The 20578-nt window shown below is 41.5% G+C and overlaps 1 pseudogene; it reads right to left on the bottom strand.

Annotated features, from left to right (window-relative positions):
- Positions 1–473: 473 nt before the first annotated feature.
- LOC142375510 (uncharacterized) overlaps positions 474–20578 on the bottom strand; it is a 56861-nt pseudogene continuing 36756 nt past the window's right edge.

A 20578-nucleotide genomic window follows, 5' to 3' on the forward strand; every position in this document is an offset into this window, starting at 1 on the left:
CCTTGGGCTGAAAATGTTGAAGCACTAGAAAATCGTAGTCTACCTGACACTGAAAGGTACAAAGTTTTAAAAGCAGCTGATCAACCAGTTATCTTGTTGAAATTACACAGTTCAGAGTTCCATACCTCCATCTACCTGAGGTTACTCCTGAAATTGGAAAGTTCCAGCACTTAGTTGGTTTGTCAGGTTTTAATTCCCATTTTCTGCCAATACCATTACTTTCATGCATTCCTTTTTAAATGGGGCACTCAATTCTCAGTCGTCAGATTTTTCCTTTAAAAATCAGCCTGTGCTCATCTTACTACACGATTGCTGTAGTGATTTAGTTCTGAGACTTAAATGTTTGGCATTGAGAACAGTTTGTTATGTGCAACATGAGACACTAGATGCTACAGCACAGCTAGCTTCCGCAACTGAAAATACTTGAGCATAACTTCACATTACATTGAAAAAAATGACTCTTAAACCTTAGGTCAAAAAGAGAATGATCAAAATATTTATTTGTAACAACAAAAAAAAACAAAAAAAAAACACTATGGCATGATTTAGATAAATAATTCAGTCCATTCAGGGGAATACACAATCCAAGAGACATATTAGCCAGTGACAAAAAAGCAGATTAATCAGTTCACAACAAAGGCTCACACTGCAGTTCAAACAGTACAGTTAAAATTCCATAAAAAAGCTGCGCTTTAGGTCACATGACAAACCTGTGCTTTTAGAGAGGGAGTTCAAGACTTGCAATAGAATATATGTGAAGAATGCAATTATGTTTTAAAAAAAAACTATATCATGCCATTCAAAGGAGAAAATGGAGGGGAACAATCAATACACAGGCCTGACGGGGCTTTTCAGGGTTAGAGGGAGTGCAGCAATTCGGCACTACTGGAACACCACTCGCAAAACACTGAAGTGCACACAAGTGTGGAGAATAGTTTCACACATCAAATTTGAAAGAAAAAACACCTACAACAAATTCAGTGACAAGTCACAGCACACATAATATCAAATCTCCAGTTTACATGCAGCAGTAGTGTTTTACATCATCTGATTATTCAACATTACCAGACCAAAACCTGCACTCCATCACTAACCCACTGTATACAAACCTCAAAGAACCAAATCAGCCCAGGTGAGGAATTGGCACCAACTTAACATCCAACACCTTTCTCCTCTTCAGTTCAGCAAACATCCACTTATTGGGATGTCTTGTTTTGGGAAATTAATTTAGGATTTTGACAATGAAGGGAGATTTGATCAACACTTTAAATCCATAAAAAAGGAAAAAAAAAAAATGTTGATGTGGTAAAAAACCTATTTTGGAGGAAGGAGTTGTGTAATGTTGCATGGAAAAAAGAAACCTTTGGAAGGAAGATATCTGAACAAACAAACAATAAAATATTTAAACTTGAACTTTTGGGACAGATTAATTTCCAAAAATGAAACTTAAGAGATTCTTGAAGGACCAGAACAATAAAAAGAATCTTATAATGAACCCAATTATCTCAGACACCTTCGCATAAATCTCTGGATTCAATAAAACAGAAGTAAACAGGCCGGAAGGGGACCTGCCGGCATCAGGGAGGAGCTAACATGATCCACTCTGATTACCAGAGGAAAACGGAAAAAGACTCCACAGAAAAACACATAAGAGATAAATATTTAGGAGGGTTCATAATGGCTCAGCCCTTTTACAGACAATCCAGTTCTGTGTATTTTGCATTTGATGAAATAAGGACATACAGTCGTCCATATCAGAAACACTTGCTGAAGACAATCTGTGGTCCACACTTCTCATATTCATGCCGACTGATCCATGCAGAGCTGAAGGTGGGCAAGTTGACCAGCACTGCTCCTCCAATCCACACCAAGAAGTCTCCGTCTTTGGGGCTTGTGACACAAACCTTCACCCCATGTCTGCAGGCACCAGTCTTTCGATTTCATCCTGGAGCCGCTCAGGCAGGCCAGGTAGTAGTGTGTTCCCACCTTTAGTCGGATGACAAAAACATTCAGCAAAAGGAAGAAACATCAACCAAAGAAGAACATAAGAGATTAAAACATATTGAGCTTTTTGATATTTCAGTACTGCTGTGCAACACCAGCACAAACCAAGTGTTACCTGACAGTACAATGTTTTCAAAGAAGCAACGCCGCAGGTCGATGTCTGAGCTGAGGATTGACTTGAAAATGCTCTCGTGCATCCCATAATGATCACGTCCAATCAGCTGTGGTTTAAACAGATTCTCAGGAGCCCTGGATGAACAGTGAAAGTGGTACATTCATCTGAGCGTTCCATTATACATGGAAAGATGCAGTTAGACCATCTCATGTTGCATCAGCTTGACAAATCGTAAACAGGCATCTAATATCAGTCATCAGGACTACAGACAGGTAGACATTGGAAATATTAAACCTAAGTCTCACTGTGTCTGCCCAAGCTCTCTGCAATGTAAACACTTAAAGGGACACTGTAATTTCTTCCCCCATCTAGTGGTGCAATTTTATTTTGCAAAGTCGAATGAATTTGCTCTCTAGCGCCTCGCGTTTTCAAATGTGCGTTGCAACTTCTTAAACTACGGCAGGCGGAATGTGTCAAGATTCAAGAAGTTATAGCTTCAGACTCAAGGTCCATACAAATAAAAAGAAATCAAGACACACATTACAAAGGATTACATAACACACATACAATAACACTATAAATACAGATGACAGATAAATGTCAGATAACATAAGTTGACATAGCCTTTGGTGTGCAAGCAATGCAATTACTCATATTCCGGAAGTTACCGGAAATGACGTCGACGCAGCGGTAGCGTTAGCAGCAGTGTGTAGTTGCTGGAAAGTGTTCTTTTAAAGGGATAATCCGGCGTAAAATGCACTTTAGATCAATTTACGGGATGTTGGGAGTACAAACGTTGAGTTGACATCAAAATCATGACATTCGGATGTGTTTTGAGAATTTCGATTTGACCGTTTTTAGCCAAAAGTCGTTAGCCTGGAAGTGATGAGGGCATCGAGTATCGCCGCTACAAAACGCTATTTTTATACCTCTTCTACAGCTCCAAACAACATAACACTTACGTGGTAGTGAGTAGAGGGTCCCTAAAGCCAAACCGAAGTGTCCCGAGGTCTTCATGTGGTCGGATATAGAGTCCAGAATTAATTTAATCAAGCCAGTACCTTTCCGGAAATGTTGCTGCCGCAGCTGCCGCTTAAGACCGTGGTCTTAAGCGGCCAATATCAAACCAACTTCACCACGGTCTTAAGTGGCAGCTGCAGCAGCAACATTTCCGGAAAGGTACTGGCTTGATTAAATTCATTCTGGACTCTCTCTCCGACCACATGAAGACCTCGGGACACTTCGGTTTGGCTTTAGCGACCCTCTACTCACTACCACGTAAGTGTTATGTTGTTTGGAGCTGTAGAAGAGGTATAAAAATAGCGTTTTGTAGCGGCGATACTCGATGCCCTCATCACTTCCAGGCTAACGACTTTTGGCTAAAAACGGTCAAATCGAAATTCTCAAAACACATCCGAATGACATGATTTTGATGTCAACTCAACGTATCTACTCCCAACATCCCGTAAATTGATCTAAAGTGCATTTTACGCTGGATTATCCCTTTAAATAAACTCCCGGTAAACTTACAAACTTTCTAATGCCTCGTTTTGTGAGTTAAAGCTGCAGTCTACGTATGACAACAACAAATCCTGCAAAGTCCTAATTTTTGGCATTTTAAGAGTTTACATGATCTATCATAACGCTTGAAGTTGAAAACGGTGACCTCCGTAGTCGCAAAATGCAAGAAATGCTTCTTTTTTTAACCGAAAAATAAAAAGTTATTCAACTTCCTGTCCCGCCCCATCAAAACACATGAGAACTCGTGCACGTCTACGTGCACGCCAGATGCGTGTTCACGACTCCTCATTCATCAACTCACCTGTCATTTGCGATCATGGAAGACACAGTAAGTAGACTAGCCCGTAATGAAGTTCAATAGTCTAGATAAATAAGCGTGGGGACGAGCCTACCTTGTATCGCGCGTGCACAATCGGTGATTGACAGACAGCAGAGCCCAGCTCGTGACCTGATTGGTTACCTTTTACCGGTCCGGTCTGCAATTTTGTAAACAAACCTGCTGGCTTTGGAGGGACCTAGCGGGACATATAGGGGACCAAGAGAACAATTTTTTTTTTGTATTGGGGTATTTAATGTACTACTTTCAGAATCCCCGGACAGTTCCAGGCATTATGCTTGAAAAAGAGTTGCAGACTGCAGCTTTAAGAGCCTATGTGTACTACGGCAGAAGTTTGGTAACAATCAATTCATTATTAGTGGGGTAATTTACGAGATAAAATCTATTTATCATTAGCGGCTGTAATAAGCCATTCGGCGGAAATGACGTCACAATGACGTCATTTCCGCTTGCAGGCCTGGCGGGGAAATCGCGATTCGAAGTGCTTTATGTCCCTCTCGGCACTTCGTTGTTTTTCATAGACCGGAAGGACATGGCAGCCTCCATAGAGGTTGCCCGCTCTATGTAGATACAGACAAGTTATTCTTCACTCAGGAGGATAAGTGAGATTGTTGACAGAGATAATTTTACACCAATGAGGACTAATTTATGAATGAATATGTTGATTTGAGCTAATAAATGACTTAATTTATTACATAGTGTCCCTTTAAGGCTGATTAATAATCAGGTAACAACACTAGATTATGAATAAACAGATGTCACAACATAACACAGAACATCTGGCCTATTTAAAAGTTTCCAGCCATGCCAGCATTTCTGCTGGGCACCAAGGCAAAGCAATAGTTTGAGCCAAAAACTAAGCCTTGCCATGTTTTGCTGGCAGATTTAGAATTTAAGATATTAGAATGCAAAACAGTAGTGATAGTAGAGTTCCTTTACACGGGAGAATGACTCTTGTACTCGTTTTATTCAAACCCATTAGGAAAAATAACCATTAATGTGTGTCATGTTATATATTAAAATGTAGAAGTTAATTGGAAAGATGAACATTTTTAATGTTTTTACGCAGTGGCTGTTTGCTGTGAAGTGGTGGACCAACATTTAGAGGATTGAGATAGAGCATCCATCCCGAGCAGGACATGCTGTACAGATTGTTACCTGAACCTTTCTGTGAGAAGTGTGACAATCTGTCCATCTGGCATATTGTAATGAATCTCTCTGCAGGACGACCCCCCCTGCCTCAGATTAGCTTCATTGTTGAGAGCAATGCAGCAGCACCTCTCCATCTCCCTCACTATCTCTTCCTCTGCTGTGGTGCGCATGAACACACCCTGTTCCTGTAAAAGCTTCAAGGACAGTTGGAGAAAATGACCAAATTTGACAAAGCAACCCAATACTGATATTTTGGGTTTTGTATTACTGAGACACTTCCAGAGATGCAAACATTTCAGGATGAACAATATTAATCTGCACCAACAAGCACAAACAAGTGACGTTTGCTCCCATTTTACAGCTTTGCTACTAGATTCCATTCAAGCTGCCCATTGATGATGTTATTCATAGCTTGCTGCTTATAAACTGTAAATCACAACACAAGTCATGCATACCTTTTGAAGGTACATTGTAACATCTACACCCGCTAGTGGGAAGCGTTGCACTGCATGAGTTAGGCAGTATCCCTCAAACACAGGCACACTGTGGCTCATACCATCCCCAGAGTCAAACACCACTCCTAAAAGAAAAAAAGCATTAAGACAAAAAGGCAGTGCATTTGAGGTTTGATTTTTATCATTAAATACTCAAGAAACTTTATTTTTAGAATTCAAGCATACTAGAAAGTTCTAACAAATCCTTATAATGAAGTCAAGAACAACCATCCACATGTCAATCCCAAACTGTGTGTAGGTTAAAATTCATAAAGACATCAAATGTTCACAGTACCAGTGGTTCTCCCTGCTGCATAGAGCGCCAGAACTGCCTGCATGGCCACATAGGTGAAAGGAACATTGAAACACTCAAACATGATCTCCACCATGCGCTGCTGGTTCTCCAGGGGGTTCATGGCTGCCTCAGTCAGCAAAACAGGGTGGTCCTCAGGATCAACAGACAGCTGCTGGAATGTGCGATACCAGATCTGAAAGCAGTGTCATGAACAACAATTACTACTTGTCCTATCCTGGTTGTACAAAAATTTGGGAAGGCATAGTAGACAGTTGCTGCATGAAGAAAATCCTGCCATCTGTTCCCTGACTTTCCAACATGGTGAAAGCACAAATATAACTTGACATATGACTTCAAGCATGACCTCAGTCATGGTGTGATGAATCATGTCAAATGTCTAAACAATGGTTGACGAAGATGTCCGACTGTAGGTTGGCGTTGGAAATTGTCACAGTTGGTAATCAGCAGAAACTTTCAGAAAGTGAAAGTTACCATAAAACTGTCACTGGGTGAGAGACAGACAGCATCCTGAACATGTTGCCATCACTAAGCCAACACAGACAACCATGCATGCTCTCACTCACTCTTACTGTAAGAACTGGGACCACTCCTGCTGTGAGGCAGCAGTGCTAACCATCACTCCTCCATGCAGCACAGGCTAGCTCTCATCTCCTTTGTAATCCATCTATGAGTCATGCATGCCTTTCTGCTAGCTTGTAAAGGTCAGGACTGTCAGTTTCTTTTTGGTAAATGCCTCAAGTATATTATAACTATCAAATTAGATTTAGAACAAATTGGGAAAAAAAAAAAAAAAAAAAAAAAAAAAAAAAAAAAAAAAAAAAAAAAAAAAGAAAATGATGTCTCCGACTCAAGTTACCCATAGTAAAAAAAAAAGAAAGAAATATACCAGTCCTATTTCTACTAATGGTTAATAGAATAGAAAAATACTTTATTCATCCCCCAATGGGGGAAATTCAAATTAGTCAAGTAGCTCATTTAAAATATATATATATACACACAAAATGATTGTATCAACAACAATAATACCAATTCTAGTAAAAAAATACTACTACTAACTAATAATAATGATAAATGACTTAATAAACAAACAAAAATAAATAAATAATAATAAAAAAATAAAAAATAAATAAAAAATCAAATCAATCTGAGAAGAACATGTCATCAGTCACTGTTATAAAGCCTTATGGCTGTGGGAACAAAGGACCATCTGAACCTCTCAGTCCTGCAGCGCAGAGAGATGAGCCTCTCACTGCAGCTGCTCCTCTGTCCTGTCAGGATGCTGTGGAGAGGATGTTTATCATTCTCCAAAACAGAATACAATTTCCTCCTCATCCGTTTCTCCACCACAGCACCGAGAAGGTCCAGCCTTCTGCCTACAACAGAACCAGCCTTTTTCACCAGTTTGACTCCTACAGTTTTTGTCTGTAGTGCAACTCCCCCAGCAGACAACAGCATAGAACAGTGCACTCTCAGTGATAGTGTGATAAAACATGCACATCATATCACTACAGCCATTGAAGGACCTGAGCCATCTCAGGAGACGGCTCTGGCCCCTCCTGTATACTGCGTTCATGTTGGCAGACCACTCCAGTTTATTATCGAGCACCACCCCCAGGTATTTGCAGGTCTGAACAGTCTCAATCTCCCCTCCATCAATGCAGACTGACTGGTATGGGGTTTTAGATGTCCTGAAGTCCACCATCAGCTCTTTGGTCTTGGTGGTGTTCAGGAGCAAACAGTTCTTTTTGGTCCAGTTAGTAAAGGCCTCCACAAGGTCCCTGTACTCCTTCTGTCCACCATGCACACATGCCACAACAGCCGTATCATCAGTATACTTCTGAATGTGGCAGGACTGAGTTGTACCTGAAGTCCGATGTGTACAAGGTGAAAAGAAAAGGAGCAAAAACAGTACCCTGCGGAGCCCCAGTACTGCATTCCAGTGTTCCAGAAACACATTTCCCCATCCTGACATACTGTGGTCTGGCAGACAAATAGTCTATAATCCATGATGTCAGGGAGGGGGCCACACCCATACCTAGCAGCTTGTCTTTCAGTATGGGAGGCTGTATGGTGTTGAAGGCACTGGAGAAGTCAAAGAACATGACTCTCACATATGAACCAGGCACATCCAGATAAGCATATGTCCGATGCAACATGTACAGAATTGCGTCTTCCACTCCTATGCGTTTCTGGTAGACAAACTGGAGGGGACTTTCCATCTGAATGCTCATATTGAAGACCCTCTGAAGAGGGACTGCTAGTTGACCAGCACAGTCCCTCAGAAGCCTTGGACAGACTCCATCTGGGCCTGAAGCCCTCTCTGACTTAAGTCTCCTGAGCTCAGCTCCAACCTCCTACAGTTAGATACAGAGGTTGTTGCGGAGGGATGGCGACAGGAGTGATGTTGCCATCAACCATAGAGATGGGGGTGGGGGTGCAGCTGGACAGAGGAGGGCTAGTGGTGGGAGTTGCTGTAGAGGTGCAGCTGGACTGAGGAGGGCTAGCGGTGGGAGCAGCCACTGATGTGGAGATGCAGCTGTGCTCAGGATGCCTGGAGGTAGAAGCTGCCGCAGAGGTGGATGTGTGGCTGGGTTCAGAAGGCCTGGCAGTGGAAGCTGCCGCAGAGGTGGAGGTGTGGCAGGGGTCAGAAGGCCTGGTGGTGGAAGCTGCCGCACAGGTGGAGGTACAGCTGGACAGAAGAAGCTTGTTGGTGACAGTTGCTGCAGAGGTGGAGGTGCAGTCAGGCGGAGGAGGAGGCTTGGCGATGCAGGTTGCCATTGAGGTGGAAGTACAGCAGGGCAGTGGAAGCAGTATAGAGGAAGCAGCTGTAGTGGTGGGGGTAGAGGGAGCAGCAGCAGAGGTGGAAAAAGCCACACTGTCAAACCTGTTGTAGTATTGGTTGAAAGCATTGGCTCTGTCCACATCACCTTCCACAGACAGAGTTCTTCAGTCTGTATCCAGTGATGGTCCTCATACCCCTCCACACCTCCTTGGTGTTATTGTTCTCCAGCCGTCTCTACCTTTTTCTTGTACTCCATCTTAGCTCGACGTAATGTCTTTTTAAGCTCCTGTTGTACACTCCTCCGCCTTTCTCCATCCCCATTCTGGAACGCCCTCTTTTTCTGGTTTAGGAGGTCTTTGATGTCACTGGTGATCCATGGTTTATTATTTGATAGCAGCTTACAGTCCTGACTAGAATCACAGTGTCCCTACAGAAGTTAATGTAGTCAGTGATGGTGCTGACCCTCCTGTCCATGTCAATTTCGTCTTCCTCCAGCAGTACAGCCCAGTCTGTGACATCAAAGCAGTTTCTCAATGCATCACTCGCCTCTGGTGAACACTTCCTGAAAGATCTGGTAGTAACAGGAAGTCTTTTTACACACGGTTTGTATGTGGGTTGTAGATAGACCATGCTGTGATCAGATCTACCCAGTGGTGGAAGAGACACTGTCCTGTAAGCCTCCTTCACGTTAGCATAGAACAGATCTAATGTCTTTTCTCCACATGTTGGACAGTCCACATACTGTACAAAGCCAGTCAGGCAGGAGGATAGAGAGACGTGGTTGAAATCCCCTGTGATTGCAATGAATGCCTCAGGATGCTGGGTCTGTATCCTAGCAACGGCGTCATGGATGACGTCACACGCCGTTACAGGTGCCGCCCTCGGTGGAATGTAAACAACGATGACGACTGTGTATGGGAACTCTCTGGGCGCATAGAACGCACGGAAACCAACTGACAGCAGTTTGATGTCTGGACAACAAACCCTCTCCTTAACGGTCACATTGCGGGGGTTTACCCATCTCTGATTAAAGAACAGAGTAACACCCCCGCCTTTCATACTCAGGTCACGATCCGCCCGTACGGCTGTGAAGCCGGGAATGTCCACACATGAGTCTGGTGTGCTGTCGTTTAGCCAGGACTCAGACAGACCAAACTGCTCTCCTTATACAGCCGTTGGTTCCACACAAGCGTCTCTAACTCATCACACTTGTTTGGTAGTGAGTTGGCGTTTCCCATAATCACCGAGGGCAGAAAAGGTTTGTACCTCCACCTCCTGTTGTGCCTCTTTGCCTTTAGTTTCGCTCCAGCTCTGCATCCACAGTAAAGCTTTTTAAGCTCGGTCGGAATTGGATGTTTAATTCCGCGTCCAATCCTTGACAGTGCCAACAGTTCTTCTCTTGTGTACACTGCTTTAGTAGTAGTGCACATTGTCAAAAAATTTAAATAAAACAAAAAAGCAGATCAATAAAAATAACTAAAAATGTTTAGATAGAAACTAAAAATGAAAAATAACAAATAATCATATAAACGACGAGAAAAATTGAGAGCCACACAGACTTGCTGCCGATAAGGTCGACGCATAGCAACCAGTAGATTAATGAGATCGTTAATCTACTGAAACTACAATGATAACATAATGCATCTCTGTTGTGGGCCTTCAATGGGAGAATGCTGGAATTGTGATCTAATATTCTGCTCTCACAATACCCTTCAGAAACAATAGTAATGGGACATCAAAAATACTTTCAAAGCATTCAGTAATCCCATCACACATTTTGTGAGCATTGTAATAACAGGGTATCCCCAGGTTTGACCACATGAAATTTAAGACCTTTTTAAGACCTTTTTAAGACCACAAAAAATGAAAATTAAGACTGGGGTCGCGACCCTGGGGGGTTCGATCCCCTCTAGGACACAAAACACCACGTACACAAATCAGTTTAAAATATGTTATTTCACAGGTCATGCAGAGCAGTCACGGTACATATTGTGGATAGGTCAAGTAATTGAAAACACAGGGGGGGGGGGGGGGTAAAAAATAAAAATTCTTCAAAATAATTCCTTCGTTAATAATTGGTCACACAGAACTATTGTATTAACCCATAAGAACCCAGACCCATTTCTACTTAAATGAAAATTAAGGGGGTTATAACACAGACTAAATAGACCACATAGAACCCATTTCAGAATTTTTTTCCAAAATACCACCCCCCACTGTCAGAGATCTGTAATGTGACATATAAAATATTTTTCAATACTCATCTGGATTGAAGCAGCAAACATTCAGTGTAAGAGTTTAAAAAAAAAACTACTTTATTTGACTCACAGCTGCTAGTGTTTTGACCTCGACAACCCAACAACATTTTTTTTTTTGCGACTAGTTAACTTTATAAAGAAGGCGTAATCGCTTGTTTGCTATGGGTCGGGTCGGGACGGGACAACATTGTATTCAAAATATAAAATATTTTTATAGGACTTTTTAATGTGTGATTTTATAAAGGTGCACGTGATACCAACCTTTCGTGAATTTCGCCAGCCGTCTTCTTTCGGTTGAGCTAATCTAACGCGACGCTGAAGCTAGCAAGCTTCCAGGGAAGCACGGAGGGGAGGGGCTGTGTGTGTGAGTAGGGTATGCGAGAGAGACGCGAGGGACAGAGAGACGGAGGGTGAGCAGGGAAAGGAAATGCAGCTGAACGAATACGAGTATTTTTTAAATAGCGTTAAAAAAAAATAATAATAACGAAACGCCATATGTGGCGGCCGGTGTTTAATCTGTGGCACACCGCCACGAATTAGTCTATGTGTGGGAAACACTGCCAGAGAAATTTAAGACCTATGTATGACATTTTAGACCCATGACACACATTTAAGACCTTTTTAAGGCCTAGAATCGGGGGAATTTTTTTTAAGACTTTTAAGACCCCGCGGCTACCCTGAATAACCCGACACCAAATCTTTACCTCTGATCCGCTGAAAGCAATTTATTAATTCTGATTGAGACTGTCAATTCTGCTTTATGCAAAGTAAAACCCATTCCTCTCATCGACGAGTTGTAGTTGCAAATAACAATGAAAAAGCTCTGAACAAACTGCATGCTTTACCATTTACCTTTTCCATTCCATCCCAGTTCCGAATAATCCCATTCCTTGTAGGATGCTTTAGAGCCAGAACCCCTCTTATATGTTGAGCATCATGACCAATATAGGTTTCCTTTACCAGATAACCATGAATCATTTCCTGCACAGAGAAAAAAAGTAAGTGCTCATACTTTAATAGACATTTCAAGTGCTGTAATATAGCTGTTGTCTGAAGTGTTGATAAATGCATTTCCAAAAGTACGATTCTTCTTGGAGGTGTCCATCAGGCATGCCATCTGTATTGAGTTTAACAAGGTAGGAAAAGTCCTTCCAAATATAAATAAATCAATAAATTACTTGCTGCAGGGGAGATTGCATGAATGGTTGATGTATTAGGCATTATGAAACCATGACTTTCATTTCTTAAAAAAAATAAAAATCTCTTAATTTTTCAAGGATAAATGTTTCTTCCAAAACATCAGGATATGAATTTCCATAAACAGGACCAAAGCACAGATATAAGTAAAGATTTATAATATAAATCCAAGCTTTGTTTATCCATTTAAAAAAAATAATATGAAACCGTTGTGCTATTACAAGTTTAGGCTTTCGTTTGACCACAGCTAAACTACAGCGCACCGATGCAGCAGTGCAAGGAGAAAGAAAAAAAAACAAAAAAAACCCCTGTGCTGTTGGCTCTGTTGTGGTCCAGAACACAGCCGCTCTGCACACACCGGAGCCCTAAAATATTCTAAAGGTGCTCCAGAGTGGTGGCTTGTGTGAATGCACATGTTTGCTCTGAACTTCTTTTCAATCCCAGCACCCAAGTAAAATATCTGGAACAGTGCATCAGATAATGAGCATTTGTGGCAGCTGTGCCATTGAATATGTGTGTGTGTGTGTTGGGATTTTGTCCTTTCTGCTAACGTGGGTTCTGCTTTTTTGCCCACTCTCCACTATTGTGGACACATACATGCAGCACTCAAACACAATAAGGAGCCTCATATTTTATTCTCAACATCTTGGAAAGAACAGGCAGCTTGAGAACTGCAGAAAAAGACTTGATCAAACCGTCTGCGCAATCTCCTCAACAGCAATTTATGTGTAAAAACAGCTAAAGTGACAATTCTGATTCACTGCTTTCATCCTCAATTAATTTCCAACTTGTTCAGTCATTTCTTCACTGCTGCTTGAACAGGACAGGTTGCCGACTGCAGACTTAAAGTTTAATGACAAATCTATGTTTATACCTTTTAACAGAGATTGACCATGTAATGATTAAGGAAAGCAGAAATATAGATTAGGAAGAATGAGCTAAACAAAAATGTTCTGCACTGAAAGCCTCTACATAAAACTAAAGCTGGGCGATAATTTGATCTCGAATCGGCATTGCAATAAAATTCTGATCGATCTCGATAATCTGCTCGTGACCTACATTCGATAGCTTCGAGGCTATCACATAGCAAAAGTAAACACAGCAACAGTATCAGCGTCTGCAGTCTGCAGGTAGGACACGCCCACTTCCCTGTTGTGAGCAGCATGGCTGCAGTTGCAGAGAGAGATTGAGAGGAAGAGGGAAAGAGAAAGAGAAAAAAACAAGTTGGAAAAAGGAGGAGAAAATGAGTGAAACTGGGGTCGAAGAAGGCGAGAATAATGCAGAGTACGAAGGCGGCGACGACGACATAGCCACACCTGAATCCGACTAAATTGTCGATAAAAAAGGAAACGCAGAACCATATTCCTCAGCGCCTTTCCCGTGGCCTGGACCGCACAGCATTGGACCGCGCAGCATTGGACCGCGCAGCATTGACGCGCAGCATTGGACACGGAGACGCAGGTCGGTGATTACCGGAATCTCCCCCCACGTAGCTGGGTCCTGAGTTTGCATAAAATCCTCACATAACTCAGCCTACTAAAGCTGGAGTTAAAGTTGACGCGTCTGTCACGGCGGTGGCGGACCGTGATGTCAAAATGACGTATCAGGCCTGGCGCTTCCCTTGAAAAGACGGCGCAGCGCGGTGTCGTGCACCACTCGATTTTTGTAACTTGGCGGCGCCAACAACGACAGACCGGATGGACCATTTTGAGGCCAGGCTCAGTGAGGAAATGCGTTTATACAGGCACCTGTACGACACTGCAGTGAAACAGCACAGGGACCACTAAACTCCCAAAACTGGTGCACAGAGATTGGCAGAACTTTGGGGAAAGAGGGAGAGTTCTGTAAGAATGTGTGGAAGAAGCTATGGGACAGATACGTGAAGGCAAAGAAGAGGGCAGAGACTCCAAGTGGGGATGCCGGGGGCTTCAGACCTTCACCTCTTTTAACCGAATTAAAAAATTAAAATGATCCGAATACTGCAGCAGTATCATTAATTACAGTATTCTTGCTGTTGACAGGGGCATTGTTTTCTTCTCGACTTTCGTGGTTGTAGAATAGCGGTAACCTTAACGTAGCAGCGCCACCTCTGTGACGGAGAAGATTGCAACTACTGGCACATCGACTTGCACCACTATATACTGTATATTGCGGGCATGAAATCGTGACGTCATCAACACTAGCAGACGCGGCAACCATGCTAGAGCCTTAAGCCATGAGCAGGGAGTCCGACACGAAACAGTAGTGTGTTATGTCGAGCGCATGTTCCGACAAAGATGGAATACCACTAATCTTTTTCATCACCTGAAGCAGCACCACCCGTTTGAGCACAGAGAATGCAAACTTTTTTTGATTAGTTGATGTTAGAGTGTAATGTCTGTCCCTATAGACAATCTTTACACGCACATATGCATTGTAGTTGTGTTCCCTCTTCACTGAAGCAAGCGAACAAGTGCAGCGCACCGAGTTCAGAGCAACATGTTTCCTGTGTGTTTCTTATACAAGTAGCTGAGTAAGTTTACTACGTGTGTGAGGGGTGTGTGTACATCAGCTGAGACGTCGGGAGAGAGCTCCCGAACAGCACGAGACACAACCGCTGCCAGAGAGCAAACAGTTGACCGGTCAGATATAGGATTTTAATTCAAAATACCTGTTCTGTATTTATCTGAAACAGTTTTATCATATCATGTTCAACTTTGACAGAAAATAAATATTTAATTAAAAATGAACCTTCTGATATCATCAAATCTCAAATAAGAGTAACAGGGACCATTTAAAATTCACAAAATAGTGATTTGTTTTATATCGTGATATATATCGATATCGACTGATATAAGAAAATATATCGTGGTATGACTTTTCCCTATATCACCCAGCCCTACTACCGGGGCTCTCAAAGTATTCCATCCCAACCAAGACCGTTTTGGAGGGGGCATGTTTCATCGGGTAATATACATTAAGAACATCATACAACTACAGTGTTTTGAACCATTAAATATCTGTATAACTTTAAATATTAATGAAACTAAATAAATGTTTATTCATGAATATCCATACCTCATATTTTGGTATTCCAATTATGGTTGGGAATATAGCATTTGGACGCTCTTGATCTGCAAATCCTGCTTTCATCAAACCCATAGTATCTAGTACTATGGGTGTCTTGAAATCTGGAACCTGCAATCACAGCAAGAGAGAATTTTTTTTTTTTTTTTTAAATTGAATTTGAAACTGTTTAGGATTCTTGGGATAACATCTATTAATTTCGTTCTCTTCATTTTAAGGATAACTAGTGTAATTTCCCAGAGTAGTGTTAAAATTGGCTTTGTTCTTAGACATTATGAATGAAATAGTCTCAGTACTTTTCCATGAAGACCTAAAGTGATCCAGGAGTAGAAAGACAAAACAATTAGGAAAGCCTGGGAAAGCAAGGGCAGATTCTCACACACACACACACACACACACACACACACACACACACACACACACACACACACACACACACACATTGTTTTGGGCTGATCCAGAGAATATGACGAAGCATGTTGAACCTACTCATGTCCAATCATACTCGGTCGAATGTGAGTCCAACCTATGCAATAAGTACAGATGATAACCGGAAATCATGGCCCAGTCTGACAGACTTCCTGCGGGAGCTCTGTTCCACTGAGCCCAGCGCTGATATGCTTTGATGTGCGACTACAAATAAACACTTCATTTTCACTTGAATTACTTCGGTCCGTTCTTGAGCCTCCTACTAAAAGAACCGTATCTAATAGTAGTGTTTGCAGTTCAGTCCTATGTTAAACAATGACCACCTTCAGTTTACCAGGAGTTATACCATAGACTATCTTGCTCAACAAGGAAAAAGAACATTATTCAGTTTCATGTCACTAAAATATCTACAGTCCTGGGATTAGAAGTTGGTTAGCCTAGATTGGCGTCAAGACTGGAAGTAGGGTGAGAAAAGATAAGTTTTTGTTGTCTAAACCAACAGACATCCTTTCAATATCAAATTAATATATGCTCTATCGAGATGAAACATTTGTAATTTTAGAGATGGTTCTTTATTGGAACAACTGCCTGGTAAGCAACTACAGTATGTAGCATCTTAGTTTGGTCTTTAAAGTGAGATTGTCAGGTTTGGTGCCATTCTATTAATCTATTTACAAGCCGTTACCATAAGTATGGATTCTCTTTCAACACTTCATGAAAATCATGATACTATGAAAAGAGTAGGGGTAGGGGACATTTTCAATTCTTAGATGCATCGCTATTCGAACGTGGACGATTCTGAATGGATTCACAAACGTCCAAATTTCGATTATTTAAATAAATACAGACAGTTCTAAAATACGGAACTAAGAAGCGCAGTACACGTCATCTCCAGGACACTATGGGGAGCGCATCAGGAGCGGACACCCCGCACGGAGGAAAACCAACATGGCTGACTACAGCTACCCACCTCACCATGAGATCCGAACAGCTCCTTCTAATTGAAAAGCAGACATGTGGAAACACTTCGGCTTCTACAACGTCGGCGGCGCAAGCGAAATTGACAAGAGCCATGTTATTATGACGTTTTCCAGGTGTGAAGGAAAAATATGATCCTCCATGAAAACGTTGTCTTTTATTTTCTATATCTGATGTGGAGGCTCCGGAGCGCAGACAGAACTGTTGGAAGCACAGTCATTGATTAGAATTGAAACGCATCAGCTCCGCTGCCGTGCTGGAGCGCAGATGCAACACTCACATCTGGTGGAATTTAGGGGTTAACTCCATTCCACCCTAAATTGAAGCACTTTATGCACTTACATAAAGATCCATCAATAATCGTTTTATTATCGAATCGTATCGTGCCCAAAGATTCCCACCCCTAGAAAAGAGTAGATCCATACACTTGAAATAACTTACCTTTTTAAATTTGGGCCTCAAGTAAAATCATAACTTAACCAATCAAGCTCTTAAAAAATAAAAATGACTAAAAAGTTGAAGCAATGTACCTCTCCAATGCTGCCATCAAGCTGGGTCCGCATCCCTTGTGACCCACTGTGGGATATTCTCATAGCCTCATAATTCAAAATCCTATCACGCAAGTCCTTATTTAGTTCATCTCCACCTGGGTCAAACTCCAGTGGCTGATCAGGATGTATCTGGGGTAGCAACTGTGGAATTTCCTCTGTTGGCTGCACATTCACCTGCAGCGAACATGTTGATTCTACTGATGTGTCATCTCCATCTTTACAGGTAATTTCAGACAAGTTTTTGAATGATGCATTCCATTTTTTTGGGAGCACATGGTTATCGTTGTTGTTATTACTGTGTTTTACATTTTGATCGGAAACAATGCAGTCACTGTGGTCTGGATTAATATTCTCTGGTGGAGCAAAAAGTGCCTTTTCTAGTGAATCAAGCAGCACATAACAAGGATCTTGAGCGACAAAGGATGGACCTTGATCCCACACTTCAGTGGAATGAGAAGTTTCTACTTCTGCCAGGCTACTGTTCCCAGGGTGCAACGACTTGCTTGGTTTAAGTACAGGAGAACAGGACGGTTTCACACCTGGATCAAATGCTTCATCGGGCCTCAAATCAGAGGTTAATGATGCTACTTCAATGTATGCATTAGCTTTATCTCCACATCCATTCAATTCTTTCACATTGATGCATTGTTTGGGTTGGATAACCATCTCAGATAGTTCCTTCACATCAGATGTACCGTTTTTGGTTTCATTAGCATCTTTACTCTGTAAAAATGGAAGGTGCTCTTTGGCAAATTCAAAACTTGACAATGCTTGAAAGTTTTCAGTCTGACAAACTGTATCCTGAGCCTGAGAATTGTTCTGGACCAACAATGTGAGGTGTCGAATTTTTGATCTTTTGCAACTGTCTGGTAAAAGCTTCTTACAAGATGATGGGTCCTCCAAATTCCCTATTATAGAGCTTCCTGTTACCCCTCTGCCTTCATGCCTGTTCTTTTTAAGATAAAGGGCTCTGTTCAAACTCTTCTCATGCTTCTCCACCTCCCTTTTTTCCTTTTTGAATAGTAACCAGTAAGCCTCCCTCTCCTCCTTTACAGCTGATAGCCGCTGCTCATACAAAGGTGTACTCCCTGAGAGCTCATTGCTGTGGTTTTCTTTGCAGTCCCGGAGCTTGTGGATCTTCAGGTTTTCCTCAGTAATCAGCTGATCCAGGATGTGGACATTCCTTAGCTCAGTCAGCAGATCTGGACTGTTGGGAAGTGAGCCGTCATGCGTCCCCATTGCAGTCTTAGTGTCGGGCTCATCTGCACAGGCTGTATTTTCTCCTGCAGACTCAGCTGATCCAAGTTTACAGAGGCAGTCTGAATTTCCAGGAGTTGGGGATTCCTCAAGGCCAAGAACACCAGCATCAGCCAACTCACTAGAGGACATCTTTAAAAAAAAAAAAAATAATATATATATATATATATATATATTTAAATTCAAACAAACAATCTTTGTTGCACGTCTGCACAATTTATCATATTTTGATTAAGAGTGATAATTCTAGCAATAAAAGCAGACTAAATGTAGCTCACAACATTGTTGTCTTTCAGTGGGTGTAATATTTTCAATTATGGAATGTATATATATAAAAAAAAAAAGAAAGAAATATCTCTGCAACAGAAATTCTTTGCACTGGTATTCAAATGTTTTATAAAAGAGTGTCAATTCAATGGATTCTTTTTTCTTCTTTTAAACTTTTATTTGATCTTTTTTCTTTCTTAAAAATCAGCACTGTAATAGAAGAAACCATTAACTAAAATTTTTAGTAAATGTGCCCATTAAAAACAAGGAACAAGCTAAAGAATTTTTACACAACTGAAATGTGCAAGTGACAAAAAAAGAACAACGAAAACCAGTCAAAAATGTTTTACAGCTTTGCCGACTACAACTGAACTTTCCATCTGTAAATCAAATGTATGAAAATGTGCCAGCACAGGCTCCAGCATTTGGCAACAGTTAACGTAGCATATGAAGAAAGCATAGCACCTCAGTGCCTGCTTGGGAAGCTCTGGATACCCATGCTTCATTGATACTGAAACATTTTCAGAATAAAAGTCTTTTTGACAAAGTGTTTTCTTGTTCTGGATTGCTTTGAAGTGACAGCAGATGTTGGAGCATCAGGCTTTTCCACCTTCTAAAAATTCATGTAAAACTGTATTTGACTTTGGCCAAAATCTCCAGTCACATTAGCCTAAAACCTGAAGAATGAGCCAGTAGCACAAGTCTAGATCCTAATCCTCTTAGACTATGTGAATTACAATATGCTTAAAAGTTATTATGGAATTATTTGCCAAAAATGCCAAAGATCTAGATAACTATTTTGTAAATTAACCAATATTGTGTTTCCTGATAGGATTAAAAATAAAAAAGCTAAATTTTTAGTTCCAGTTAAGAAATTGGATGATTGTTACATTTGATGAGTGTTCAACATACAACAGCAAGATGGTCTTCACTGCCCCACAGTGGCCAGATATCCCTTCTGTCCTCCGACCTCAGCAAGTCATTCACCACAGCTTCTTGAACCAAAACATTTTCCTCCTCCTGCAAAGCAAAAGATTTCACTAGCGATCAGGGGTCCGTTTCACAAAGCAGGTTCAACAAACTCAGAGTAGATCAACTAAGAGTTCAGGAATAGACTCAAAGATAGAAAACCCTGAGTTTTAGGTTCCAGAAACGCTGATTTGAGTGAGTTTAATCAACTCAGTAGTTTCACCTTGAGTTTTGCGTGTGCGCCACAACTTTAAAAAGCCAGCATCAATGGCGCCCCGATTCGACGAGTCACCATGGCAACGGGGAAGAGGGGCTACGTTTTTCACCAACCTCGAATTGGAAATCTTAATGCGCTCATACGGTGAGTTTCAACACGTTTTTAGAAATTAGTGCAACACCATTGCAACTACAAAAGTGTAAGTTTAAATGTAGTCCTTTGCAATCACAATAATATTACAGGGGAAAACTGCTTGAATTGACCCATTCATTTAGGTGCAATCCCGCAGGGGAGAAGCGCACTTGGCACCAGTTTAAGATGAAATATAAAAACATTGTTCAAACAGGTGAGACCTCGGCATGGAGGTACCTCATTTTGATCATGTTTTACACTGTAAAGTAAATATTAAGTGGCTATTTCACTGTGCAGTTGTTTTATCCCCAACATAAATGTCTTCTCATCTATATCATGTGCTGTTAAATAATTAAGCCTATTTACACTAACACAGACTTCTACTCAGCCAACAGAACGATGGCAGATGGCCGTAAATCGGGTGGTGGCCAGCACCGCCACCTCTAACGGAAGGCCAGTGGCTGAGGGAATCCCTGGAGGGAGCCCACCCCCAAGTGTCTTTATAAAATATATATATACACACATATACACACAGT

Source organism: Odontesthes bonariensis, chromosome 24 (assembly GCF_027942865.1).
Source record: "Odontesthes bonariensis isolate fOdoBon6 chromosome 24, fOdoBon6.hap1, whole genome shotgun sequence".
Lineage (NCBI taxonomy): Eukaryota > Metazoa > Chordata > Actinopteri > Atheriniformes > Atherinopsidae > Odontesthes > Odontesthes bonariensis.